The sequence below is a fragment of the Lepisosteus platostomus genome, unplaced genomic scaffold, assembly GCF_059453375.1.
Source record: "Lepisosteus platostomus isolate fLepPlt1 unplaced genomic scaffold, fLepPlt1.hap1 Scaffold_66_H1, whole genome shotgun sequence".
NCBI classification, from domain to species: Eukaryota; Metazoa; Chordata; class Actinopteri; order Semionotiformes; family Lepisosteidae; genus Lepisosteus; species Lepisosteus platostomus.
Genome location: NW_028291680.1, coordinates 323,305 through 338,459, shown reverse-complemented (window position 1 = coordinate 338,459; position 15,155 = coordinate 323,305). Strand labels below are relative to the sequence as shown.

The 15,155-nt window shown below is 42.1% G+C and overlaps 2 non-coding genes across 2 annotated transcripts; both read left to right on the top strand.

Moving 5' to 3' along the window:
* Nucleotides 1–11,643: 11,643 nt before the first annotated feature.
* Nucleotides 11,644–11,725, top strand: trnal-aag (transfer RNA leucine (anticodon AAG)). The gene has a single exon. It is a non-coding gene; the product is annotated as a tRNA-Leu (tRNA).
* Nucleotides 11,726–14,488: 2,763 nt separating this feature from the next.
* Nucleotides 14,489–14,570, top strand: trnal-aag (transfer RNA leucine (anticodon AAG)). The gene has a single exon. It is a non-coding gene; the product is annotated as a tRNA-Leu (tRNA).
* The last annotated feature ends 585 nt before the right edge of the window (nt 14,571–15,155 follow it).

Here is a 15,155-nt window from a genome sequence, read left to right as displayed (position 1 = left end):
CTGTGTTAAATTTTTGAGGGACCCTATATTTTGATATAGCATCAATCACAAAACAGCATTCTGTCAATGTCAAGACCACCAGCCAACTGGTGGAGATCAACATGTGTTAATCCACCAGCACATGCTCTACTGTGCGGCAAGCAGCACTGTTTTAACCATTCAAACCCGCTTCCCGCTACTCGGTATTGAGTCTTCTCTTTGAGAGCTCTACCTCGCGTTTACTCTGAATCTCGCTTACTGGTTATGGACTCTCTTTTGCCTCTCGACCTTGGACCTCGCCTGACGTTCTGGATTGTTCGCCTGTCTCAATAACTACTTACATCTGCACAGGATCTGCATACCTTTTCACTGAGGATTTCTGACAGTCACAGCCACATAAAAAACTAGAAAAGAAGTATGTGTTTCTTAAAAAAAATACCCCCCAAATTGTTTTTGTTTTTTTTAAAGTCAACATATCTGGGTTGTGTTTGCAAGATTTTTAAAAATTGCAAAGTTTGTGTGGGTATGATTGTAAAAAATCAAATCATAACTGAAGAAGGCTCCATGGTCAAAACATTGTGTTTTCTTCTTCTCTTTTCAGCATGGAATAAACCTATTACTTGTTCCTTGGAGATTACCATGTGCCAATAAGATATGATCACTGTATTGACCATATACAATTTCTTGCATTAGGAATTCCTATTTTGCATACCACAGCTTGCTCTCCTTGAGACACACATACAGGGAGAGAAGCTGGGGGTCAGAGCACAGGGTCAGCCATTTATATGGCACCCCTGGAGCAGTTGGGGTTAAGGGCCTTGTTCAGGAGCCCAATGGAGTAGGTGTCACGCCCTCTGCAGCCAGAGGGCGCTCCTTCTCTGTCCCGTCCCTAGTTTCCGGTCTGCCGTCCTTCCGGTCTTTCTCTTTCCCTTGGGCTATATATTTCCGGGTCTTGCACTCTGTCCTCACTCAGCATTGACGTTCGGATGTCCTGAGACCCGCCTAGCACCAGGGCGCCCCACGTCCGCTCCCTAAGGGCATAGGTTTCTATACGGCATTCCTGAACTCTTTGCACTAATGAGCCCGGGCCTTTTTCCCGTCTTGCCGCTACGCATATGGGTCTTTTTCCGCTCTCCTGCTCCCCACGGTGAGTCCCTTTGGACATCCGTGACAGTAGGATTCCTCTGCTGACCGTGGGATGTAAACCAGCAACCTTCCAGCCACAGGTGCAGATCCTTAGCCACAGAGCCACCGCTCTGCCAAATGTGCCAATTCTTTAAAGGAAGTCCAAAAAAATGCTAATTTATTTTTAAAAATAGTTGCTGTAAATAACATCAGTGGCTATTGAAGAGTACATACAAGCACAGAGACAAGTTAATAAACTTGGAATGACTACTTACAGCTCTGGAAAGACCGAAGATATTGTTTCCGGTTGTTAAGGAACAAGTAATAGGTTTATTCCAGGCTGAAAAAAAAAGAAGAGAGAAAACAATGTTTCGGCTGTGGAGCCTTCTTCAGGTGTGAGAGAGAGAAGGCAGTAGGCAAAGGTAATGTAGTGGGAGAACAAAGGCTGGGAGGGAGGAGGAGTGAGAGATGGGAGCAGGGGACAGAAAGAGAGGGCAATCAAGAGGTGTGAAGTCAGAATAGGTGTTGAGATGTGTGAAATACAACTTCCAATGAATGGAGAAAATTTAGTAGAATAGTAGTCTGTTGTTTAGAGAAGGGGGAAGGTGTGATCCTAGCTGCAGGATAAGTTTGGTTTCGGTAGTCTTTCTAATGTATGAGTTCAGAAAACCATCTTTGAGAACACAGATGGAGAGATTAGAGTGGTCATGGCCATCAGAGGTGAAATGAGAAACAGTGGTTTTTGGAGAGATCTTCAATCTTCACAGCCCTGACATGTTCTCTGAAGCGGTCTCCAAGTCTCCTTCCTGTTTCTCCAATATGGAGAGAAACTGGGCATTTACTGCAAGAGATACAGTAAATAAGGTTGCTGGAGGTACAAGATGCCATCTGGGTGATCCAGAATTGTCCTGAGGGGCCTAGAATGAGTGTGGTGTTGGATGTGTACTTGCAGGCGATACAGCGAGCTCTGTTGCAGGGGAAAGTACCTGGTGTGGATGGTTGCTGAGAGCGGTCAAGGGAGCTGTGAACACGAAGGTTGCGCAGATTAGGTGATTGGCGATATGAGATGATGGGGCGGTCAGAAAAGAGGGCCCCAATGGAGGGATCATCCTGTAGGATGGAAAAGTTGTCATTAACAGTCCTGGGGATAGGAAGTGTGTTAGGGAAGCACCAAAGGAATGCGGTTGTTATGGTGGGAGTTCCTGATTGGGTTGATGGTCCGAGGGGTGTTTTTGGCTCGGGCAAGGGCCCTGTCAATAACACGGCTGGGGTATCCTCTGTTGATGAAAAGGAGTAGATTTTGAGGGTTTGATTCTGGAAGTCGATGTCGTTGCTGCATATTTGTTGTAGCCGAAGGAACTGTGAAAAAGGGAGATAATTTTTAGTATGTTTGGGGTGAAAACAAGAGATAGCTGTGTGAATCCGTGGGTTTGTAATAAACAGAAGTGGAGAGTCTGGGGTAGTTGATGGAGAAGTTGATGTCCAGAAACGGAAGAGTAGTGGAAGATATGTTAACCATATATTTGAGGGACAGGTGGAAGTTGGTGAAATGATGCAGGAAGCACTTAAGCTGATCGTTGGAGCATGTGGCGGCACTGACGCAGTCATCAATATATCGCTTGTAGAGGTCAGGGACATAGCCAGTGTAGAAAGCGAAGAAGCGTTCTTCTACCCAGCCAACAAAGATATTGGCATAGCTGGGTCCCATTCTGGTGCCCATGGGAACTCCACTCACCTGTTGGTAAAAAAGATTATTGAAGGAGAATGCGTTCAGTGTGAGAACCAGTGTTTCTGGTTGTTGTCCTTTAATTGATCTGGCACCAAAACATTAATCCTAAACAGTCAAACAAGTCCATGTGATGAAAACCCTTATGCTCTTTAATGTTTTTTTACGCACTAATTTCCCCCCCTCCCACTCATCAGCTTTTGGATGAGAGATTCTGACCACTGTATAAGATCAGAAGCAGTAGAAGAAACGGGCTTCTTTTCTGCTTATTTAACACACTCATAATGCAAACAACACATTACGAGTACAACGGAAAGGTTGCACCAAATGGGATCAAGCAATTTAAAACATATGTTCAGGGTACAGGAAAGTTGTTATAGAGATGAATGGTATTCATGAAACAAATAATGTTGCAAAAAACTTTGCCAAAAGTCACAACCCATTTAACATTCATCAGACAGGTTAATCAGTTGGATATCTCTTAGGTTCTAAATGCACTTAACGGCTGTATAATGCAAGCAAAAGAGTAAAAAGAACAGTAGTGAACTACATTTCTTACAATAATAAACAGCCATTTGATCTTGTGAATGATCTATCATACACCCTTGAAATGATGTTAAAGATTTGGAAGTTTGCACAGCTTGTAGTCTTTCTAACTCCATGAGACACACAGACAGGGAGAGAAGCTGGGGGTCAGAGCGCAGGGTTGGCCGCTGTGCTCTTGTGCCAAACAGGTCATACAAAGTCCGCCATTCCTTATATCTTTCCCTGAACCTGTGTGTCACTTCCTCACCTTCCAGAAGCAAAATATCGAGCTTCCACACACCCTTCCCCACAGTAACAGCTGTTGGAATAAAAATTGTACATGACAGCAGACAATGGTCAGAGAAAAAAAAACAGGGGTTAGGCCTGCGGTCGTGCAAGTAAAATCACATATCAAACAAAATGCGTGAGGCTTGGGTCCCATTAGACTAGTCCCATGTGAAACCTGCCCTCCCCTGACTATGAAGTTTGAAGCCATCTTTCAGTTTAAAATCTTTACATAATGTTTGCAATAATATTGATGATTTATCAAATTGGACCCGCCTCTCGCCCCTCATTCTGCCTTCTCTTTCTAAAAGAGAACTAAAATCCCCAGCTAAAACCACTGGTTCCCATCCCAATAAATATACTCAGTTCCTGAATTAGGACATATCTGTCATGTGAGCAACTCAGACAATATATATTTAAGAGTTTAAATTAGACATTCATGAAACCCAGATACACCACCAGTGCTCTCCCTGGTTTCATTACAAGGTGCTGACGTACCTCTATCTTATTTTTAATTAGAACAGCTATACCATCAGATTTATTTTCTTTGGACCCACTCCAGATTGATGGGCCCAATGTCCACAGTTCTTCCATATCCTTATAGCAGTTTTTAAAGGGTAACCCACACTCCTGTAACAACACAATATCAGCATTTACCTTCCTCACAAATGATAGTATATTCCTTGCCCTGAACTTGGAGCGAATGCTCCTCACATTATGGACACAATATTAAGAGCCATACTTAAAGTAGGACCAGGGGAGACTAAAAGCTCTGGCTACAATCATTCAGTAGGTGACACCTACTATACAGCCCCCCCCTTTTGCTTTAATTGTCTCCATAGGATATTTCTCCACCTGCCCTCCTTGAGTCTCTGGTTCTAAAGCTTGGTCAGTAAGATCACATATATTGGAGACATCTAAACCCATGGGAGAACCTACCTGAGGACTCGGAAAATGATCTTCCCTCACTCTACTGCTTGGAGTTAAATCATTTTCTAAATCCAATGTCTCTTTTAGACTGCACCCTCTGTTCTGTACATTTCATTTGAGCACTTTCAGTCTCCACAGGTGGCAGGCTATTGGAAGAGATGCTACCAATCAATTCAGATTCCACCTCACTTTTTGCAACATCATCATTCTCTTTTACCTCCCCCTCATCCCCTTCACTCCATTCTGAACCCTCACTCTCTTTTTCACCACTTTCTTCAACATCAACCACATCCAGTTCCTGATCCATAACCACTGCTCCAGCCCTAAATGCCTCTTCAAACTCTTCCCGTTTTTGCATTGGTCTTCCCAGTTTTGTTTTATTTGCAAAGGAATTTGGACAGTCTTTAAACACATGACCTTCACACTCACAGAGATTACATTTCCTCACGCTTGTACATTCAGTATATGCATGTCCAATTTCCTTGCAGATACCACACACCACCTTTGTACAGGCATCCACAAAGTAACCCAGCTCCCCACATCTCCTGCACGGTTTTGGCTGCCCTTGGTAGAACACAAGGCCTCTATTTTCACCTAATCCAATCAAAGAAGGAATGTGTTTAAATCCACCATAACCATTTTTTGTCTTCATGCAATGAAACAGGTACTCTCCATGCACAGTTCCAGATGCCATTATCATCCAAGACTTTCTGAAGCTCACCTTTCACTAAACAATACTTAGACAACCATGTCACAACATCTTCCTTCATCACCATCTCATTAAACATGCGAACAATCACAGTCCTATTAGTTAATAATAATTGCTTACACTTATATAGCGCTTTTCTGGACACTCCACTCAAAGCGCTTTACAGGTAATGGGGACTCCCCTCCACCACCACCAGTGTGCAGCATCCACCTGGATGATGTGATGGCAGCCATACTGCACCAGAACGCTCACCACACATCAGCTTTCAGTGGGGAGGAGAGCAGAGTAATGTAGCCAATTCATAGAGGGGGATTATTAGGAGGCCGTGATTGGTAAAGGCTAATGGGAAATTTGGCCAGGACGCCGGGGTTACACCCCTACTCTTTTCGAGAAACGCCCTGGGATTTTTAATGACCACAGCGAGTCAGGACCTCGGTTTTAAGTCTCATCCGAAGGACGGCGCCTGTTTACAGTATAGTTTCCCCGTCACTATACTGGGGCATTAGGACCCACACAGACCACAGGGTGAGCACCCCCTGCTGGCACCACTAACACCTCTTCCAGCAGCAACCTTGGTTTTTCCCAGGAGGTCTCCCATCCAGGTACTGACCAGGCTCACACCACATTAGAAAGATCCATCAGCTTTTGCCATTCAAACATTCTAATCAGGCCCACATCTTTTTTTCCTCCTCTATTTTCATCCAAAATTCTTCCAGTAACTTCACCGATTGAAACTAATGTCAAAACCAATTCCCTTCAGCAAAGTGATTAAGCATTTGACATCATTTGACTTTCTGTAACACCTTCCTTGAAAAGGCCAACCATGAAATATCACCCGAGTGAGCCGAAACCTCACCACCCTTATACACCAAACGTGCGCAAAAGTAACAGCACATGCCGACTCTACAGGCCGCCATGGCCGTTACAAATGTGTCAAAAGCAAACTAAACCTAAACCGAAACCTCATCTGTGCACCAAACCCACCAAAACCCTATTCCCTTAATCTTACACTTATACAAAAACTCCACTCTCGACTTCTGGGTTCAACCCTTTACATCTCGAACACTGGTTAGAGACTCAGTGTGTCCCAGGCTCAGCGGTTATATAGGACAGGACTCGGCGAGCTGCAGGTGAAACTCGTTGTTCTGCGCTCCCCGTGCGGAATGCGTGCCTCCTCCCTCCAGACTCATCAAACCGCCTTCATACTCTACAGTGGGAAAAAAAAACTCCCTTTACTGTCTTCATACAGTACATCCCTCTTAAATCCCAGAAACACAGAAACTCCGGGGCGTTTCTATGAGTCAGTACTGGGTTTCTCTGTTCGAGGTTACAACCAAAAACAATAAAAGTGCTGAAAGCAGGAAGTTATTTCTGCTCCTAGGCATAAACATGTAAAAATTAATTTTCTGATTCCTCAAACCTAATAAAATCCATGTAAGTCTCCTTTTCGTCCCCAATGCATATAACTGAATATAAACCAGTCAAGTTCAGCTACTTTTCTGATGTATATGAATACACTAGTTCTGGCGCAGCTGTTACAACAAAGATACTTAAGAACTTTTTTTTCATACGAGCTCTTGCCGTTTTTAAATTGAATATTTATTTCATTTCGGTAAATCACACGAAACACCAGCAACACTCATTGTAAGCATCTGACCAATCACATTCCTGAATTTTAAACCCATTTAGTATTTATTTTTAACTTGTTTTATTTATTTTTTTAAATTTTACACACCTGTTTTAAGTATTCTTGCCATTTTTAGCATATTGTAAGTGGATTTTTTCAAACATTTTATTTTTTAAATCATATCAACCCATTGTAACTTCCCATTGATAATTCCTGAGCTTTATAACTGTGTATTATTTCTTTTTACCTTGTTTTAATTTTTTTATTATTTTACAGAGCTTTTTAATATATTGTGAGCATTTTAGTGTCATTTTAAAATAGGACTATCAATGCTCCTGACTTTTAAACCTGTACTTATTCTGACATTATTCTCTCCACCTGCAGATGAGGGAGGTATTTGATTTTAAATTTGTTGATTTGGGGGGAAAATGTACATTCATTTCCTTGTATGTATCACCAGTGGGAAACTTTTTTTGGATGAATTGCATTTTTGGATGAATTGCAATCTTTACTTCAAGGCCTTCAGGCTGATATAGAAATGACGGGAGATTTAAATGACACATTTGATAAATCAGACAGGAACAGCATAACATCTAAAATGGCAGAACCCTCTAAAGTATTGAAAAAATTCCGGCACATTCATAATAAATACAATTTATTTAATTTAAAGCATAAAATTTGCTTTAAAAAGAAAACCACAATTTGTACGATATCATATTTCAATATCGACATTCAGATGAAGAATTTGAGGATTTGAATATCATTGAAGAGTACATCGATTTTGGGACAACGTTTGCATCTGAATAATCCTTCCTCCTGGAAAGAAGGAAAAAAAAGTTTTGAGTCTCAGTCTTCAGGATCCCCCCCAAAAAACGTGCAAATTTGTTTCCGATGTATTTTGGATAAAGATATAACTCTCATAGAAGATACATTTTATCAGTTGAATGCAGTCGATACTTTCGACTTTTTATATGATGATAGGACCTACATTTAGGGCTCAGTACTGATAACACTGCTGCTATTGATGGAGTAGAAATAAGTGATGTACTGGCAGTTTTTTTCTGAGGCAAGAGGTCCTAGAACACCTCCTATAAAAATGTTAAGATTCAGAGCAAGAAATATTTTTCCACCTCACCTAATGCTATTGCATTAACGAGGCTGAAGTTGGCTTCTTATTCGCTAGCTGCTGCTTTGTGTTTTTCGTTCCATCTTAAATGCTACTGCTGTGATGTTATGTCGTCTTTCGCCTGTAGATGGCTCTCTACAGTCATTTTTAAAAATACTTATCCGGATGTATTATTGTACATTTCCTCAGTAAAGGGGAATATGTAAATAGAGACTGTCCAAATTGCATTTTTGTATGAAACACATTTCAGAAACACAACTCACAATAAAACAAACTGGCATGTTATACCACGAGTAAATAAGACAAAGGCAAAACGTAAATTCACTGGCACTTCCTGCATATTTTCCACGACCTTGCCTTCTGATCATAAAAAGTCTCAAACTCTTGCATTTTACAAGAAATTTTAATATAGAACATTTATTACATTTAGAACATGGCATATGAGACTAAATGGTTAACTGAGGATGAGCAGAGGGTGATCGAACCTACCTCCTGGTTATAAAAATGTCTAAAAATTCTGACACAGATGTGTGATAGACAATGGAAAAGACTATCAAAATCCTGAACTTCAGGACATTGTACTGTACCGTTTTTTTAAATACGACCCTCTGAACATGGCACGAGAGAATACATTGTCAAATGGTAAATGCAATGTTTGCTATATTTCTAGGGCCCTCCCTCCTGATTTTAAAATCATCTCATATTTCTGACATCAAGGTGTGAGACACAATATAACAGACTGTCAAAATCCTGAACTTCAGGACATTTTACGGTACCATTTTAAAAATATGACCCTCTGAGCATGGCATATGAGAAAATGGCATGTGAGAATGCATTGGGAAAAGGTGAATGCAATTTCTGCTGAATTGCTATTGCCCTCCCTCCTGATTACATACTCGTCTCACAATTCTGACACTGAGGTGTGAGACACAAGGTAACAGACACTATTAAATTGTGAAGTACAAGAGATTATACTGTTACGTTTTTTTTAATATTGACCCTCTGGCATGTGAGGACTTGTAGTCAACAAAATAGCACACATTCTGCCAATTTGCTTTGTCCCTCCTTCCTCGTTACCAAAACATCTTAGTATACCGACACTAAGGTAAATGTCTCTAAATCCAGAAGTTAAGTTGTCAAAGTATATCGGAGTCAACCGATACTGATCAGGTTCTGCTGCTGCTGAGCCCGCAGCCTTCACCATAAGGTCCAATTCCCCAAGCCTGTACCCTTCAGAAATTGCAGTATAGAATGAAAAAAACTCCAATAGATATCGGCCACTGTTGGCGATTTTTCTTTAAGAGAGATAGATAATACTTTATTAGTCCCGTAGGGAAACTGACAAATGATTCTCCAGAAATTTATCACTTTCACTTTCACTCCAGTGTATCACTTTCACTGAGACCGAGGAGTGTTAAGCTGTACATGAGTCTTTGTGGCTCGGTTGTTAACAAAAAGGGTGGTGGTTTGAGCCTTCCCAGGGACGCTATGAGCCTTTTAATGTACACACCCGTCTCACTTTACCTCCACGGCCGGTCTTGTACCGCAATCAAATACAGAGCCCGCAGGGGGCAGTAGGCTCGCAAATATAGCTCACTGTGTATATAATGAAGAAGCGGAGGTTAGTTTCTCATCTGCATGTTGCAGAGCCTTATGCAACTCACAACAACAGTTGGGGTTTGATCCCTGCACGGGCTATTAGTTGAAAGACCATTGTAAATGACGTGTAACAGATTTATCCAGCTGGCTTTTATGTTTCATACTTAATTGCTATCTTGAAACCAAAATAATTAGAAATATGGAACACAACTGTTGTTCCCCATGAAGGAAAGCTGTTTTACACTGACGTCACTCCTTTTTATTTAATCCAGATTTTAAAAACAACTCCGCCCTATCAAAGGAAAATGTTACACAAAAGTTGGAAAGCACACTCTGAATCCATCTGTATATTTGATTTCCGCAATCCGTTCAAGGCTGCCTATGTTAATCGTAAGTGTATAGATGAAACATTTAATATATTGTTCAGTTTAAATCAAAATGCTTTAATACTACAAGAGAGAAGTATAGTATGGAGGTTGCGACAAATGTGTGATTTCTTGGAAGAAAACTACTTTTCTTTGCGTTAAAAATTAATTCGAAACAATTGACACACAAACCCTTTGTCTTTTTTAAAGAGATTATATCTTTAAACAGACAAATGTATAAAATGTGTTTTTTTTTACCTAGAGATTTTGGACAGGGGCGATGTATTACTAGTAGAGGCTGCTGACTAACACTGTACTGTCTGGAGATCAGCTCCATTTGCAATAAAAAAACATGCGTAACAAAGCTGGAGAGCAGCTGAACTTGTGCTCAGTAGTCAGTATGGTGCTGAGGGTTCAATACTGGCGTTGTTGTATTAGCACAAGCTGCACAGGCTCTGAATCAGACCATTTCAATTAGTCTGATCAGTGCAGGACAAGTTAATGTAGAATTATTGCTTTGTCTGTCTCTTGTTTGTATATAAATGGATGTCTCTGATAACTTAATGTTAGTTTTTATTTTAGTTTTAGTTTTACGATGTAGGTCATGCGTTGATATATGACATGTCTCATTCCTGATTCAGCTCATGCTCCATAGGAGAGAAGAGATTCCTCCTGTTTCTCGTACAACAATATCAGAACAGAAGCCCATGTCACCCATCTCTGATTCAAGATCGAGTTGCATCTTCAACATTTTGTTTTTGTTTCTGATCATAATTTTCTTTAGTTATGATCGATATTGAACTTTTTCTAAGTAAAACAAAACTAATCAAACATGCAGGCAGATTTTTGAAAAGTATTAGGAGTTGACAGGGCTCTCCTTCGGAATAGTCGTCAGAAAATGTGAGAAAAGGAAAGTTACATAAACTCTCACACACAGCATTAAAGACTGGAATCTGATCATAAAAAAACTAGCTGTCTCCCCGTCGGTAATCAAACCCCGGTTTCCCGCATGACAGGCAGGAACACAAACAACTTTACTAACTAGGAGCGCTTGCTAGCTATTAGGAGGCATTTACTCTTAAATATGTTACTGTTTTGGGTTTCGACTTTAATTTTCCCGATACCAGTTTTTTACAAAAGTAAAGGCACACGGTACATGTGTGGCACATCATGTCCGAGTTTAGTGACAACTACCTCAGAGATTGTAAGCTGGGTAGTTCAGATCATTTTTTTTTAAAGGTTCAAGCAAACCCGAATACCTTTGTGTAATCGTTTTTCATAAAGTGTAATTGTATTATAGCATGTGCCCCTGACGATTTTCTTGATACGTTATATGTGCTCTTGTTTGTATTGTATGTAGTTTTGTTGTTCAAATAAAACGTAAAAGACACAACTTTTCGGATGCGGCTGCTGTAAAAATAAAATGACATCAAGGGTGCTGTACGCAGAGGTCTGAAACCTGCTCCACAGAAGATCTTTATCCAGAGGTGTTAAAGAAGTCGAGATCTCGCCATGAGAGGGGAAGCATCTCAGAAAAAGCAGGTGCAGTCGGTTCCACGGTCATAACGCCACTAAGTCGGGCGACAAGAGCAAAACCCACCCGGCTTCCTCCGGGCAAGTAATGAGACAAAGAAACAACACACAGCGGGTAGCGTGGCCGAGCGGTCTAAGGCGCTGGATTAAGGCTCCAGTCTCTTCGGGGGCGTGGGTTCGAATCCCACCGCTGCCAGGTGCTTCTGTCAAGACCCCCTTTCAGCTGGCTTCAGACGAAAGGGAGGGAACTGCTTTTTGGCAGTCTCTCGAGAAACTAAGCAAAGTGTTTAAAGATACTTTCTCAGCTTGACATCAAGGCACAAAACAAAAACCTTCTTGCGTCCTCTCAACCCAAAAGCGCTTTGCCACTTTTTGCGTTATGCAGGGAACGACGTCTGCCCAGATCACTTTTGTGTCAATGCAAATCGTAGTGTGCCCTCCGTTTTAATGTTGGCTGTGCTGGCGTGCTGCTTCTGTCTGTGAAACTTGAATGTTCTGCTTCTTCACACCAAATCATCGGCGGGGGTTGAGCTTGTTAAATCTTTGCGCATAGCGCTCCTTTGGAAGTACTTTGTCCAAGTTCAAAAGCGATCGTGGGATTTACTTCATGCGTGCCAAAAAGCATGCCTCGCACGACAGATTTAAATGGGGAATGGAGCCTGCTTCTTGCTGTTTTTCCTGTGGTTGCAGTTACAAAGTTGATCGTGCTTTCACATTCTGTTAACAGTATTCACTGGCTGAGCTTTATCAGTTGGTTCGTAAAGGAATCTCTGCTTCGGTTCCAGAAAAGTCATCTGTGGTGTGTTTTTTTCCGTGCCCATGGCAGTCTTTTAAAGCTGGTAGTAGTGGCGGCGAAGTTAATTTTTTATCCTCTTTAAAAGAATAAGGACGGGCTGGGGCGAGCTCCATTTACCACTCTTTCAGCTAACCGCCGAACTCCCGAACTGATTACACTGCAGAGCCACAGGCGCCTCGCTTTTCTCCATTCTCTGGGTCAGGGTGAAAAAAAACTTGCTGGTATTAGCTGGCCTGCTGGGAGCACCTCTTCTTCACTGATAAGCAAGATTTGTGTGTCATCTTTCTCAAGCTGTATAGATTTCTTTCAAAACAAGTTGTTCCAGAAAGGAAACGAACACTTGCATTCACCTGAATTAAAAGGCATGGGATTTGCCCGTAAGGATAAATTCTGTACAGTAAGACAGGAAGAAAGGCACCACTGGGAATCGGACCCAGGATCTCCTGTTTACTAGACAGGCGCTTAAGCCAACTAAGCCACGGCGCCGGCAAAGTGCTGTCCTTTGACAGCCACATGGACACGTCTCAACTGCTCTGAGACATCTGCATTCGGTGTGGACCGAGCCTGCTCGCCTTGCAAGTTTCCTCATTTACATGCGATAGCTCCACCACTAAGAGAAAGGATGAGAAATGGCTTTTATCTGGCACTTTTCATGTCAGAGGATCTCAATCTGCTTTCCGTGTACAAGAGGATGTCCAACTCATGTAGCTAAAGACGTAGACGACAGTGCTCCACTGAAATCTTGATCTCACAACCCTCGGCATGACTCCTCTGTGTTCTGCTTTAGACAAAGGGGGGAAAAGACTTCTTTCATCACACGTTTTGCACTGTTTACGGTGTTTGCAGTGCTCTTTCTTAAATGAAAACCAGGAATCGGCACCATATGAGGTGAGACTAGATAATATTGGATCAAGTAGCCTCGCCATTCCATGCGTGACGTGCGCAAAGTGTAATTCTTGTCTTTATAGTGTGCTTGTTAGAGACTTAGCTGGCACCCAGAGCGCTTTAAATCCGGGAGTCAGCAGCTCAAGACAATAGAGCTTCCTTCGTCTATGTTTTTTGCGTGAAGGGGGAAACCATGCGTGTGCTGCAAACGATCTTAGTATCGAAGTGCCGTCCCACATAACCGATCCGAACAATCTGCTTTACAGAGGAGCACTGCCGGAGCTTATCGTTGGCAAACTGAAGACCAGGCTGACCTCTTCTGTGACTCTTGAACACTGAGTCTCAAGGTTGTGAATTCAAGCTCCACGCTGGCGGGAAATTCCATAGGTAATGATCACATTTTCTTGCATGCTAATCAAAAGAAATATTAAGAAACTTTTCCCGATACCAGTTTTTTACAAAAGTAAAGGCACACGGCACATGTGTGCCACATCACGTCAGAGTTTAGTGACAACTACCTCAGAGATTGTAAGCTGGGTATTTTCAGATCAGATCACTTTTTGTATCAAAGGTTCAAGCAAACCCGAATACTTTTGCAAGAGACATTTCAGAATCCCAGTCAAATCCAGTACGATTGCTGGATCCTTTGAATTCGACTGAACTATAGCACAGATCTGCAGTCCACCATTAGAATACTGTGGGTGTGCTGTATAAGCCATACCGCCCAAAATAGTTCTAAAACAGGAGAAGCATCCTCGTTTAGGAATGTGGTATAAAGTGAAATGGTCTGGGAAGAGTCCTACGTTTGAACAGTTCAAAATAGATGTCAAGGGGTATTTACGGACTCTTTCGAAATGTAAGAACAAGCTGTGCGGACCTTATCTTTATTTACCTTGTGTAATCGTTTTTCATAAAGTGTAATTGTATTATAGCATGTGCCCTTGACGATTTTCTTGATACGTTATATGTGCTCTTGTTTGTATTGTATGTAGTTTTGTTGTTCAAATAAAACGTAAAAGACACAACTTTCCGGATGCGGCTGCTGTAAAAATAAAATGACATCAAGGGTGCTGTACGCAGAGGTCTGAAACCTGCTCCACAGAAGATCTTTATCCAGAGGTGTTAAAGAAGTCGAGATCTCGCCATGAGAGGGGAAGCATCTCAGAAAAAGCAGGTGCAGTCGGTTCCACGGTCATAACGCCACTAAGTCGGCGACAAGAGCAAAACCCACCCGGCTTCCTCCGGGCAAGTAATGAGACAAAGAAACAACACACAGCGGGTAGCGTGGCCGAGCGGTCTAAGGCGCTGGATTAAGGCTCCAGTCTCTTCGGGGGCGTGGGTTCGAATCCCACCGCTGCCAGGTGCTTCTGTCGAGACCCCCTTTCAGCTGGCTTCAGACGAAAGGGAGGGAACTGCTTTTTGGCAGTCTCTCGAGAAACTAAGCAAAGTGTTTAAAGATACTTTCTCAGCTTGACATCAAGGCACAAAACAAAAACCTTCTTGCGTCCTCTCAACCCAAAAGCGCTTTGCCACTTTTTGCGTTATGCAGGGAACGACGTCTGCCCAGATCACTTTTGTGTCAATGCAAATCGTAGTGTGCCCTCCGTTTTAATGTTGGCTGTGCTGGCGTGCTGCTTCTGTCTGTGAAACTTGAATGTTCTGCTTCTTCACACCAAATCATCGGCGGGGGTTGAGCTTGTTAAATCTTTGCGCATAGCGCTCCTTTGGAAGTACTTTGTCCAAGTTCAAAAGCATGCCTCGCACGACAGATTTAAATGGGGAATGGAGCCTGCTTCTTGCTGTTTTTCCTGTGGTTGCAGTTACAAAGTTGATTGTGCTTTCACATTCTGTTAACAGTATTCACTGGCTGAGCTTTATCAGTTGGTTCGTAAAGGAATCTCTGCTTCGGTTCCAGAAAAGTCATCTGTGGTGTGTTTTTTTCCGT